The following is a 13609-nucleotide window of genomic DNA, read 5'->3' as shown; positions in this document are numbered from 1 at the left end:
AACAGTTAGTGTAACTGCATGTTCATAAAGCTGCGTGGATTAATAATTGATTCCACCAGTGGGTAAAATGAGGTTTATGTAATGTTTATAGTGACAAACCCACAAAATTAGCAGCCAACTTTGCTGTCCTCCTGGTATTTAACCGAGCATTTAGCTGCAGAAAGAACAAGAGGATTCCTCACAGTTGGTCAGAAGTTTGGAGAAACACTCCCTCGATGACAAGCCAGGACCCCTAATCCAAACTCGTACATGCATACACATTAACTGTGATTATTTGCCAACTTACATACAGAGTTCAGCATTTAAAAATGTAATATTTACAAATAAAACCTTGCTGACCTCACAACTTCCAAACTGACACGGACACCAGTTTGGGAACCACTGATCTAGATGGTCATTGAAGATAATACCAGTTAAATCTCTATGTTATCGGCTGGATGTGTACTAAAATGTTGGTTCACTACTTAGATTGGGTCAAAGCTGAAACGGGTGTGTTTTAACGTCAATTTTCAACACAAAGAAAAATAAATAAATAAAAAAACAGATATTGTTCATTGGGACCAACACATAATAGGATGACAAGGGCTCAGGGGTTAGGAGTTCACCCTCTTACTGGTGGGTTGCTGGTTTAAATCCCCAGCTTCATCTGTGTCAGCTGTTGTTGTTGTGTCCTTGGGCAAGACACTTCGCTCTCCTTGTCTGCTGGTTGTGGTCTCGGGGACAGGTGGTGCCTTGCTTCTGTCGGTGCGCCCCAGAGCAGCTGTGGCTTCACTGTAGCTCATCAACACTGTGTGAATGGGTAGTGAGAAGTGCTTTGGAGTCCTCTGACTCAGACAGGCTCTACTGGATACAAGTGCAGGTCATTTATCATTTACCACAAGTAAAGCCTCATTTTGAGAAATGTAGATGCAGAAACATCAAATGAGATTTTTAAAATAAAACGCAAGAATGGCAATGCTGATCAAAATAAATCTGACCTTGAGTATACATTTCAATGTGGTAAAATCCAAATTTGATTAGAAGTTTGGGATGTAAAACAAGCGTTTGTGGTTAATCTTTCTATCCATTTATTCAACCATATTTGGCTCCTTCGACAAGGTCAGTTAACAGAGTTAACTCAGACATCCCTCATCCCTTCAATACCCTCCATCTCCTTCTGGAGGAACCCAAGATTTCTTTCGACCAGACACGATTTACACACCCTCCAGAAAGCTCTGGGTCTGCCCTAGGGCTTCCTCCCAGTGGGACACGTCCAGAAGTCTTCCAGACGAGGTCATGCTGGAGGCATCTTAATCAGATATCTGAGGAGGACAAGCAGCCAACCGAAGCTGAATCCAGCCATCCTACAGAGGAAGCTAATTGTTGTCTCCTACACCTGGGATTTTGTTCTTTGAGTCAAGAGTCAATTATCAGGAATATAGGTGAGGATCAGAGCAGACATGCCACTAAATCAAAAGATTTACCGTATGTCTCTGCACCTTCTTCAACGCCACAGATTGGAGCAAAATTGACAAAATTGACATTAATGGGCAGAGTTTCCCTGTGATCTTAGAGTGCTGTGTTGTCTGAAAACAGCTCAAACTAGTCGCAGAAGAGGAATATGTCTAAAAGTAATCTGAAGACCTTGAAGGCGGACCACTGGCAGCAGGCTGTTTTGATTGGGAAAAGAAGACAAGGGCTCCTTCTTTGAGTAAACATTGGTGAGTGTCTAAGCTGTTAGTCCCTGGGGCTCAGCCAGGCTTTGCTTAAAAATGCTACAGGCAGTCTCCTCCATGTGTGTCCACCACCTGTGAGGAGACGAGTTAAGGTCAGGGATGCTGGGAAAGCAGGTGGCAGACCTGGGTGTGTCAGAGACTGAACTGGCTTTGGATGCCTCACAGCTCCAGTCATGTCAGCATGTAGTAGTAATGAGGTCAAATTAAAATAGATGTATATACAAAGAAAACTAAAACAAACCACAAATAAAGGCAGAAGAAACTGAGCTTGTTCATGTACTTTCAGAAAGAAAAAGAGAAATGTGTGGACCATCCCACAGTCTGGACTTGCTGCCACCACCACATTATTACAAACAACATTAAGTCTCCAACATGCTTCCACTCAAGTTACACTCACAAGTCTTTGATGAAAATAGCAGATAATACAGTTTATTGATTATTAATCAAATCAGATATTCTGTTAGCATCCTTATTTTTTAATTGACCATTTAAAACTGCAATGGCAGTTTTGGAAAACAAATCAGCTTAAAACATTTTTTATGCCTTTTTACATCGTTCTAACATAGTATAGCTATAAATGTATAGTGAAAATAAATAAAACAAAGTGGTTCACTTACATTTGTCTAAAAGCCTCCACCAATAACACATTTTGGACCTTTGGCAACCGCTGGACCATCTGACCTGCCGCAATTCCCTGGGTCCTCCACTTGCTACACTCGCGTATTTAGCAACAGAACGTCACTGGTGTGAGAGGTTCTCTGCTCAATAATATCAGAGAAGGAGAAACAGCCGGCTGCTACCACTTCAGCTTTAAGACAAACTACCAGAGTCCCAAAAAGAAAAACACCATTTGAAGACAAAGCTGTTTGGACTTAGAAAATGGCAACTGGTGTTTAGCATCATCTTGTTTCGGTCGTCATCGTGGGCTTCCACTTACGGCAGAAGCGTCTCAGGGAAGATACCCGAGGGGAGGGGGTGAGTGTTCTGTGACTGTGTTTTCATTCAAATTCACTGTAACAGCTTAGAATAGTTCACTTATAGATTTATTGTTCAGATTTGACAGTGGCTTGTTCAGTGTTGGGAGTAACGCCGTTTAAGTATAACGGCGTTTCTAACGGCGTTCTTTTATAGGTAACGGAATAATCTAATTAATTACTTTTCCCGCCGTTGCAACGCCGTTACCGTTACTGGGGACGGAAGGCTGTGCGTTACTATGTGCTTGTCGAACGTTGAGCAACAGGGTGAGGCTTTCTGAGCGCCACACTTCAGCTGCAGCCAGAGAGAGAGGTGTCGGTAACGCTCTTACAAGCACGATGATGATTGGCCGGGTGGGCGGGGACCCTCAGTGTTCTCACTGCCACAGCATGCTGTAGATACAACAGAGCAATGACGGGAATAACTCCGTTTAAAATAACCGCGTTAATAAAAAATATTTCTTTCAGTAACGAGCAAACTAATTAATTACGTCTTCTTTTATCAAAACGTCGTTCCTGTTACTGATAAGGAAATGCGTGTGTTAAGCAGCGCAGTGTGTTGAAGCTGTCATCAGCTGATCAGGAGCATCACGGCCCGTGGAGAACGAGGAAGACGTGATGAATAGTCTACGGCTGCAGGTGTGGATCTGCATTTGTGCCCTTCTTAGCGTGCTGGCGGGACGTCCCGTAGGTCCGCTCACCTGTTCACCGCTCAGACGTCCTGATCTTCTACCTTCCTATCCAGTTGTAACCTGTTTCTGATCATGTCTTTAGTCCCGCTGTAACACTGATGCATCAGTCTCAGACGTCATGGAGCTCAGGTGTTATTAGAACTACCTGTGTGTGTTTACCACCCAGCTTCAGCTCTTCTGTGGTTGGGTCTGACCCATGTTAGTACATTTAAGTCCTCCATCAGGCTTGTGCCTCTTCTTGTCATGACTCCCATCCTTCACCCTCCTCCACTTCCTCATTATACCTTCATTCAGCTCACCTGGTTCCTCTCACCAAGCTCCAGCCAAGCCCTGCTTTCCCCAGCAACCTCTGTCAGCTTCAATCAGCTCCATTCATTCCACCTGCTCCTGTAATCAGCCTCATCCCATTCACCTGCTTCCCCTGCTATAAAAGAACCAGCCATCCAGTCAACAGATGCCAGATTATTACAGCCTTGTCAGTAGTTCTCCAGCCATCCACCCTGCCTGATCTTTGCCTCTGGACCTTGTTTTTTGCCTGACCCCTGCCTTGCTCTCTGCCTGCCACTTTGACCTTAGCCTGCCTCTGAACCTGCCACAGCCTTGCCCTCCAGGTACCTCTGCTTTCAATAAAGACTTTATATATATATTCTTACTGTGTTGGCGTCTTCACGGGTCTTCTGAGTTCTGTTTGTGACAGAATAATCTGGCCAAAAATCTGACCCAACGCTGACACAGCACTTGGAGTATTTTTTTTCTTTTTTTTCATCGTACCTGTCATTGAGGATCTCACGCTCCTGGAGTTTATGGAGCTAGAGAAGGAGCAGGAGTCACCGTTCTGGGGAACGCGGCTGGCCATCAGGCCAGAGCCACGCAGAGGCTCCACTCCTCTGTCCAGGCCTGCTGCAAACGTCTTGTGCAGCGGGTTCATGACCACGCCGCTCCAGCCTCAAACCCCTCCTGTCAGGTCACGACGGCGGCGGTCCCGGAGGTTTTCTGGAGCTGATAAGACGGTTAATCCTTCTCCCGTGCTGGTGTCGGCGGGTTCCACGGACGGCACCTCATGTTCTGCTTCTGGACCGGTCCCGATGGAGGAGATTGTTCAGGGGATGATGCAGATGGTCGAGGAGGCTGTGTGGGAGGTCTTTGCCAAGCCAACCTGCCCCCACTTACGTCTGTGGGCGGCTGATAGGTTAAATGTCATCTTCTCCACCCATCCAGAGTTGATAGCGGTCCCAGCACTTGGTAATTACTACCTTTATGTCCGGAGGGTATATGGGTCTGCACTGAAGGATGTCTCCATGGAGGGTCTGACCTGCTGTGAGAGGTGGTCACCTTCCCCAGAACCCTCCAACGTGTCGCATCCTGCTCCGGCGGTGGTCCCGGTGGACGCATCGCATCCTGCTCCGGCGGTGGTCCCGGTGGACGCATCGCATCCTGCTCCGGCGGTGGTCCCGGCGGTGGTCCCGGTGGACGCATCACATCCTGCTCCGGTGGTGGTCCCAGTGGACGCATCGCATCCTGCTCCGGCGGTGGTCCCGGTGGACGCATCGCATCCTGCTCCGGCGGTGGTCCCGGTGGACGCATCGCATCCTGCTCCGGCGGTGGTCCCGGTGGACGCATCGCATCCTGCTCCGGCGGTGGTCCGGGAGGACGCATCGCACCCTGCTCCGGCGGTAGTCCGGGAGGACGCATCGCACCCTGCTCCGGCGGTGGTCCGGGAGGACGCATCGCACCCTGCTCCGGCGGTGGTCCGGGAGGACGCATCGCACCCTGCTCTGGCGGTGGTCCGGGAGGACGCATCGCACCCTGCTCTGGCGGTGGTCCGGGAGGACGCATCGCACCCTGCTCTGGCGGTGGTCCGGGAGGACGCATCGCACCCTGCTCTGGCGGTGGTCCGGGAGGACGCATCGCACCCTGCTCTGGCGGTGGTCTCTGAGGACGCATCGCACCCTGCTCTGGCGGTGGTCTCTGAGGACGCATCGCATCCTGCTCTGGCGGTGGTCCCGGGGGACGCATCGCACGCTGCTCTGGCGGTGGTCCCGGGGGACGCATCGCACGCTGCGCTGGCGGTGGTCCCGGGGGACGCATCGCATTCTGCGCTGGCGGTGGTCCCGGGGGACGCATCACATTCTGCGCTGGCGGTGGTCCCGGAGGACGCATCGCATCCGGCTCTGACGGTGGTCTCAGAGGACGCATCGCATCCGGCTTCGACGGATGAGGTCCAAGAGGCCCCGGTCCCGGCCCAGCGTGTCCAAGGGGTTCCGGCCCAGCCTGTCCAAGGGGCTCCAGTCCAAGGGTCGACGCCTCCAGGCTCTGAGGAGGACCTCTCCTGCCCCTGCTCTGAAGAGGACCTCTCCTGCCCCTGCTCTGAAGAGGACCCCTCCTGCCCCCGCTCTGAAGAGGACCCCTCCTGCCCCTGCTCTGAAGAGGACCCCTCCTGCCCCTGCTCTGAAGAGGACCCCTCCTGCCCCTGCTCTGAAGAGGACCCCTCCTGCCCCTGCTCTGACCCCTCCTGCCCCTGCTCTGACCCCTCCTGCCCCTGCTCTGACCTCTCCTGCCCCTGCTCTGACCTCTCCTGCCCCTGCTCTGAAGAGGACCTCTCCTGCTCTGAAGTTCCCCAGTCTGAAGTTCCCCAGTCTGAAGTGTCTGTTTCCCCTCTTAGTCGTGGTCCAGTTTCCCCTCTTAGTCGTGGTCCGGTTTCCCCTCTTAGTCGTGGTCCGGTTTCCCCTCTTAGTCGTGGTCCGGTTTCCCCTCTTAGTCTTGGTCCGGTTTCCCCTCGTAGTCGTGGTCCGGTTTCCCCTCGTAGTCGTGGTCCGGTTTCCCCTCGTAGTTGTGGTCCAGTTTCCCCTCGTAGTCGTGGTCCAGTTTCCCCTCGTAGTTGTGGTCCAGTTTCCCCTCGTAGTCCTCGTCCGCCAGTGTCCTCTGTCACCACACTCCTAAAGTCCCGGCTCCTGGTTCCCCGTCGCCGGCCCCCCAGACTCCCACGATCCCGGCTCCTGGTTCCCCGTCGCCGGCCCCCCAGACTCCCAAGGTCCGGGCTCCTGGTTCCCCGTCGCCGGCCCCCCAGACCCTTACGGCCCTCCTTCCTGGTCCCCCTCCTCCTGCCCTGCTCTGGCCCTCCTTCCTGGTCCCCCTCCTCCCACCCTGCTCTGGTTTCCTGTGGGCGTCTGGTATCCGCCCTTGAGGGGGGGGTTCTGTCATGACTCCCATCCTTCACCCTCCTCCACTTCCTCATTATACCTTCATTCAGCTCACCTGGTTCCTCTCACCAAGCTCCAGCCAAGCCCTGCTTTCCCCAGCAACCTCTGTCAGCTTCAATCAGCTCCATTCATTCCACCTGCTCCTGTAATCAGCCTCATCCCATTCACCTGCTTCCCCTGCTATAAAAGAACCAGCCATCCAGTCAACAGATGCCAGATTATTACAGCCTTGTCAGTAGTTCTCCAGCCATCCACCCTGCCTGATCTTTGCCTCTGGACCTTGTTTTTTGCCTGAACCCTGCCTTGCTCTCTGCCTGCCACTTTGACCTTAGCCTGCCTCTGAACCTGCCTCAGCCTTGCCCTCCAGGTACCTCTGCTTTCAATAAAGACTTTTTATATATATTTTTACTGTGTTGGCGTCTCCACGGGTCTTCTGAGTTCTGTTTGTGACACTTCTAGTGTCATTTTAAAGGATATTTATTTATTTATTTATTTAACCATTTCTAGGTTAGCAGCAACAGAAATGCTAGTAAAAACACACAATTATGTGAAGCTGGAAAAATTAGAATACTGTGCAAAATTACATTTATTTCTGTAATTTAACTAGACTTAGAGACCATTTAAAGGCTCGGGAACCTTAACAGGTGTTTCTATTTGCAATTTTAAATTTTAGCTGATTGGGGTCTTGTTAAATATCACACAGAGACCTTTTAATAGTCTAGATTAGTGTACTGTTCCTATTAGTAGTTCCTCCTGTTAAGTGCTTATTTGTTTAAATTATTCAGGTTTATATAAAACATTTGGACATACATTTTATTATGTTCCAGTCAATAGTCATTTATATTTTACTATTGTAGTAATTCTTGCATTCTTTAATGAAAAAAGTAACTAAGTAGTTACTTTTGTTGGTAATTAGTTACTTTTATGATCTTGTAACTCAGTTAGTAACTGAGTTACTTTTTTGACAAAGTAATCAGTAACTATAACTAATTACTTTTTTAAAGTAACGTTCCCAACACTGGGCTTGTTCTGATGGCAGTTCCTATCACTGAGTACACAATTCAACATCTTTACCATGCTGCAAATGAGTTTCATAATGGAAATAATTTAGTTGACTGACTCTGGTACTGTTGTCTCCAGAGCCGCAATACAATCGGGATTCAGAACACAGAACGTCCTCCTGGGACACCTTTGTAATTCACCGCTGTGTCCTCTGATGGTACTGTATCCCTCCTGGGATCAATAACAAACAGGAGGAGTGGCAGAGTGTCCTGCCAGCAGGTAGTGGGACACGGAAAACGGCCAACGTTTTTAATCTATACACTTGTTGGCACATGTGTGGATCTAATTTACATGCAGTATGTAGTCTGGACACAGTAACACAAAGAGATTTTGTCAGAGACTTCAGCAGAAACACAAGAGTTTAGTGCCAGAAAACCACCACCAGCCCAACTGAGTCATGGAGAGTGGGAGATAGAAGGACAAGATGGCCAATAGTGAGCTCAGCAACAGAACCAGGACCTGCTGTGGCTGTTAACGGGCTGCAGTTTAGTTTACTCGTCTCTAGTGGACAAAATACAAAAGTATATATATATATATATATATATATATATATATATATATATATATATATATATATATATTGTGTGTATATATATATATATATATATATATATATATACAATATATAATTATTATCTATCTCATCTATCTGTCTATCTGTCTATCTATCGATCTGTCTATCTGTCTATCTATCTATCTATCTATCTATCTATTATCTATTATCTATTATCTATCTATCTATCTATCTATCTATCTATCTATTATCTATCATCTATCATCTATCTATCATCTATTTATCTATCTATCTACCTATCTATATATGTGGGTGTATATATTACACTATTACTTTTTTAATGAGTTGGAGATGGTAATGCGATGATGAACGTCGGTTGTATATCTAAGAGATAGAAATGGTTTATTCTGTTGTTTAAAAGGTTATTTAAAGAAAATCCTCCCCCACCATTGGAGCCAACTTACCACCAGGTAGTGGCGAGTTGACAGCTCCACCCCTCTCTTCACTTGAGTGTCCAAGACATGCGGCCACAAATCAGATGAAACAACAACAAAGTCGATCATAGAGCTGCGGCCTCAGGTATCCTGGTGCCATATATAAGGAAAAACTTGATTGTGCTGAGTGTGTGCAAATGTTTGAACTGGTTGTGTAATTTTAATGTGCGAAAGCTGTGTTTGTAATCTAAATATGTTGTTGTGTTTAGTTTTTTATGTTAAGCACTTTGTGTTAATTTTATCATGAAAAGTGTCCTACAAAAATGTGATTGATTCATTGATTGATGATTGATTGATTGATTGATTGGTTGGTTAGATGGTTGATTGATTGATCGGTTGATTGATTGATTGATTGGTTGATTGATTGATTGATTGATTGGAAAATATGAAACCATATAGGGTTTGGCCTTTCTGACATTACACTCAATGTGTATAAAAGGTCAGACTCAACCCCTTGTCTTGTGGTCCTCCACATGTTTGGTTCATGAGGACAGCAGCCCCAGCAAGGAAGTCCAAACCAGCCCAGCCATTTCCACTAGCTCCTCTAGTGGGATCCAAAGGCATTCCTAGGACAACCTACAGAAATAATCCCTCCTGCTGGTGTCCTCTCAAATGGACATGCCCAGAACAACTCACCAGGAGTCTAAACTATGGAACCAACTCAGTTGGCTCCACGGAGGAGCAGTGGATCTACACTTTACTCCTCGCCAAATAAATATCACCCTAATCTCATCATCATCATCATCATCATCATCATCATCGTTTATTTATAAAGCATCTTCTTACACTTTTCATGTTCAAAGTGCTGTCTATGATACAATTAAAAACACCAGCTTTGTACTATCGTACAGTTTCATTAAAATAACAAAATAAACAAAGAAAGGAAGAAATAATAATAATAATAACAATAACAATAATAATAATAACACTTATTATTATTATTATTATTATTATTATTAATTACAACCCGGAGTTGGCAAGCCACCCTTTTCCGGTCGAGAACCATGGTCTCAGATTTGGAGGTGCTGATCCTCATCCCAGCCGCTTCACACTCGGCCGCGAACCTACCCAGCAAGAGCTGAAGTTCAGAGCTGGATGAAGCTAGGAGGACCACATCATCCACAAAAAGCTTAGATGAGATGTTCCTGCCACCAAACTCGACACACTCCACACCACGGCTATTATTATTATTATTATTATTATTATTATTATTATTTATTATTATTATTATTAAAAAAAACTAGTAAAATCAATACATTTATAAAACCATTTCATACCCAGACAATAGCAGTTTTGCAAACACAGTTCATATTGGTGAACTGTGTTTGTGATCTTGTTCGAGAATGCCCAAAGCTCATGAGGGCCAGAACATAGATAAGCCAGTAAATCAAAAGCTTCATCTTCTGAAAACTCCTTTCTAACTACCACAACCAACAGCAGCGCCCTCATTACCTCAGATTATACAAAAGGTCCCTGATCTCCAGTCATAAAACCTCCATTTCATTTGCTAAAGACTAACTTCAGCTGAGGGCGTCAAAGCGTCTCTAAGGAGCATACTGGTTTCCAAACTTTGATGCTTCCATAAGAATCTCAACAGAGTACTGAAAATAGACTTTTTGTTCATAATTATGCTAATTTTCAGAATTGAATGTGATCCTCTATAAATGACATAAAATGATGGATTGATGCAAGCTTGTGATGTTGTTTTGAACAGTTTCTGTTTCCTAGGTGAGGAGACTTCCAGGAACAGCTGGTCCAGAAAACTCATCCTGTCATCCTGAACACATTTTGTATTGTAATTATGAGGTCACGCAGCAGTCACACTTTGCATTTCAGCATTTTACTCAACCTAATGCCGAGTGTCTGGCAGTAGAGGAGGGTGATTACGGTGGATTAGTGTTGGAGGTGAATGATCAAGCAGCAAATTATTCATTTGATTACAAAGAAGCAGGACAGAAATGGCTTAGTAATTAAATGAGTCATATTAATTGATTTAAGAGTTTGAAGACCTGCCCATCAAAATTTGTTGTATTGAGCTGTTTGCAGAGCAGATTAGTAAACATGTTATTGTTTTGGAGGTGGGTGGAGGCAGCTGGGTGTTAGATAAAGATGCACATCTAACTGATGAGGAAAATCCAGGTCAGACACTACGTATGTGACAAAGACCGGACAAACGCTCCAACAAACGAGTATCAATAGCTATGTGTACCAGTAGGAGCTGCATGCTGAATTTATTTCTGATGGATGTGTAATTAAACTGCGGTTAATGGCTTTTGTCTTTGTGGGAGATTCAGAAATCACCTTGAAAGAAAATGTTACCTTTTAAATTACAAAAACATTGATGTTTAAATGGAAAACCATTGGGCCTTGATCAAAAGAGTTGACTTGATATTCTTTTATCTGTATTCACATTCCTCTGGTCAAAGGTCTAATAGGATGAAAAATTCAGGCAATGATTCATCTGTATTTCAGACACACTGTAGCAGAGGCTCTTCGTATAAGCTTTTCATGGCCAGGTTTAAATGATCTTTATGTTGTGGCTTTTGTGTAGATTTGCACACGGGGTCTTTGCTAGTGTTTGGGTATCTGCTGTGAATGAATCTCAGCCACGTGACATTTTTGTTAAGTTATTGTAGAGTTATAGCATTTTCAGTGGTTAGTTGTGGCTGCCATTTTAACTCCAAATGTTACTGAGATGTAGATAGAAACTCGATGATTGAGTTTTATTAAATGCTTCCTGGTAGTTTGTGAGTTGTTTTCCTAACAGACAATCGCTACGTTTACAAATGTCCCCTATCCGATTCATATCTTGGTTGATCAGAAATCCCAAATCTCTAACAGAAAAGATTCGATCAAGCCGTGAGTATACAAACACCAAACACTCAGTCAGATTAAAAAGGTTGAGCATGCGCAGAAGTACCTTTCCCAGAAAAAAATGTAAACAAATGTCAATTGTCCGCACATCTTTCCCCTCAAATTTTATGTTTATGTTTATGTTTATGTATTTAGCAGACGCTTTAGTTCAAAGCGACTTACAAGTGATAATCGTCATGTTGCCCTTGAGGCTAACAACAGCAATAACAACAACAACTTGACATCAGTCATGGAGAGTAGGGAACAAGGAGTGGACAGTAGAGAGGGGGGACGGGTGCAGGGAAGGTGCTAGTTTAGAAGATGCTCTCTGAAGAGCAGGGTCTTCAGGAGTTTCTTGAAAATTGAAAAGGAAGCCCCTGTTCTGGTAGTGCTTGGAAGGTCATTCCACATTTGTGGAACGATGCATGAGAAGAGTCTGGATTGTCCTGAGCGTGGTGTAGGCACTGCTAGCCGACGATCCTGTGATGACCGGAGCGGCCGGGCCGAGACGTAAGCCTTTGCAAGAGGATTCAGGTAGATGGGAGCCTTATCATCTCAGACTTTGTATGCTAGTGTTAGCCATTTGAATGTGATGCGTGCTGCTAGCGGTAGCCAGTGGAGCTCAATGAACAGAGGGGTGGCGTGTGCTCTTTTTGGCTGGTTGAAGACCAGATGCGCCGCTGCGTTCTGGACCATTTGAAGAGGTCTCACAGTACAGCCTGGAAGACCAGTTAGAAGGGCATTTTATGTTCTTATTCTCGAGCTTTGTCCATTGACTTCCATTCCCCCCCCCCCCACCCACCCCCCCCCCCCCCCCCCCCCCGTTATGGACCTTTTTTGCATTTTACCTGTATGCTTTTGTTTTTACTGATCGCTTTAAATAAGCTACAGGCTCAGTAGTACATAATGCTTCTGCTCCTCTGCCACAGGCGAGAAGAGCAGAATAACTGATCACCCGCTCACATCGTCCTCCAGCTCTTCAGACTTGTCCTGAGAGGCTGCAAAGGCAGAGACGTCACACTGAAGTTGTACACATGCGCAGAGGGCATTATTTTACTCTAGTCATCTGAATGGATGTGTATATGGACGTCAACTGGAATGAGGATCGGACAAAACCACCTCTCTCAATCAGAATAGAATTTCATTCCAATCGACATGTTTACATGAATAAATTTTGATAATTCATTCCGATTACTTTCCCCCATGACAATGTAGCTAATGAGGAAACACCCTACAAATCATGGCAAAGCGGAGGTTCACGGAGAAACATATAATAATTTATCTTTTTATTTGAGATCGGTCACTCAGAATTTCCTATTCATGTAGAACATGGAAATATTTCCTATTTCTTGCATTAGCTGCTGAAAGAAAACAAACGAAGATATGCTCGGGTTAGAAAAGCCCAGCAGATCTATGTCACACTGAAAAATTAGCACTCATGGCCTCGCCCCAGGCTTGCATGCGACTTCAGACAGCTGTGTTGATTAAGCGGCTGGCAGAGAACAGAACTTGTTTTGACTAGTAAAAGCTAACAATTATTATTAGCAACTCTTCAACATAGCAGAACAAGTTTAGGCTTGTGTTATTTGTAGAGATAACACATCAATTTAGCATTGTTTATGTTTATGTTTATGTATTTAGCAGACACTTTTGTCCAAAGCGACTTATAAGTGATAATCAGCATGTTGCCCTTGAGGCTAACAACAACAATAACAACAACAACTTGACATCAATCATGGAGACTAGGGAACAAGGAGTGGACAGTAGAGAGGGGAGGCGGGTGCAGGGAGGGTGCTAGTTTAGAAGATGCTCTCTGAAGAGCAGGGTCTTCAGGAGTTTCTTGAAAATTGAAAAGGAAGCCCTGTTCTGGTAGTGCTTGGTAGGTCATTCCACATTTGTGGAACGATGCATGAGAAGAGTCTGGATTGTCCTGAGCGTGGTGTAGGCACTGCTAGCCGACGATCCTGTGATGATCGGAGCGGCCGGGCCGAGATGTAAGCCTTTGCAAGAGGATTCAGGTAGATGGGAGCCATACCATCTCAGACATTGTATGTTAGTGTTAGCAATTTGAATGTGATGCATGCTGCTAGCGGTATTTACCCAAG

General features: G+C 45.6%; 1 protein-coding gene across 1 annotated transcript in view; it reads left to right on the top strand.

The window, feature by feature from the left end:
- nell2a (neural EGFL like 2a) overlaps positions 1 to 13609 on the top strand; it is a 449405-nt gene that overhangs the window by 115175 nt on the left and 320621 nt on the right. The gene's annotated exons all lie outside the window — the stretch shown is intronic.

The sequence above is a fragment of the Nothobranchius furzeri genome, chromosome 4, assembly GCF_043380555.1.
Source record: "Nothobranchius furzeri strain GRZ-AD chromosome 4, NfurGRZ-RIMD1, whole genome shotgun sequence".
Taxonomy (NCBI): Eukaryota; Metazoa; Chordata; class Actinopteri; order Cyprinodontiformes; family Nothobranchiidae; genus Nothobranchius; species Nothobranchius furzeri.
Note: the sequence above shows the minus strand (reverse complement) of the source record. Positions and strands in the feature narration are given on the sequence as shown.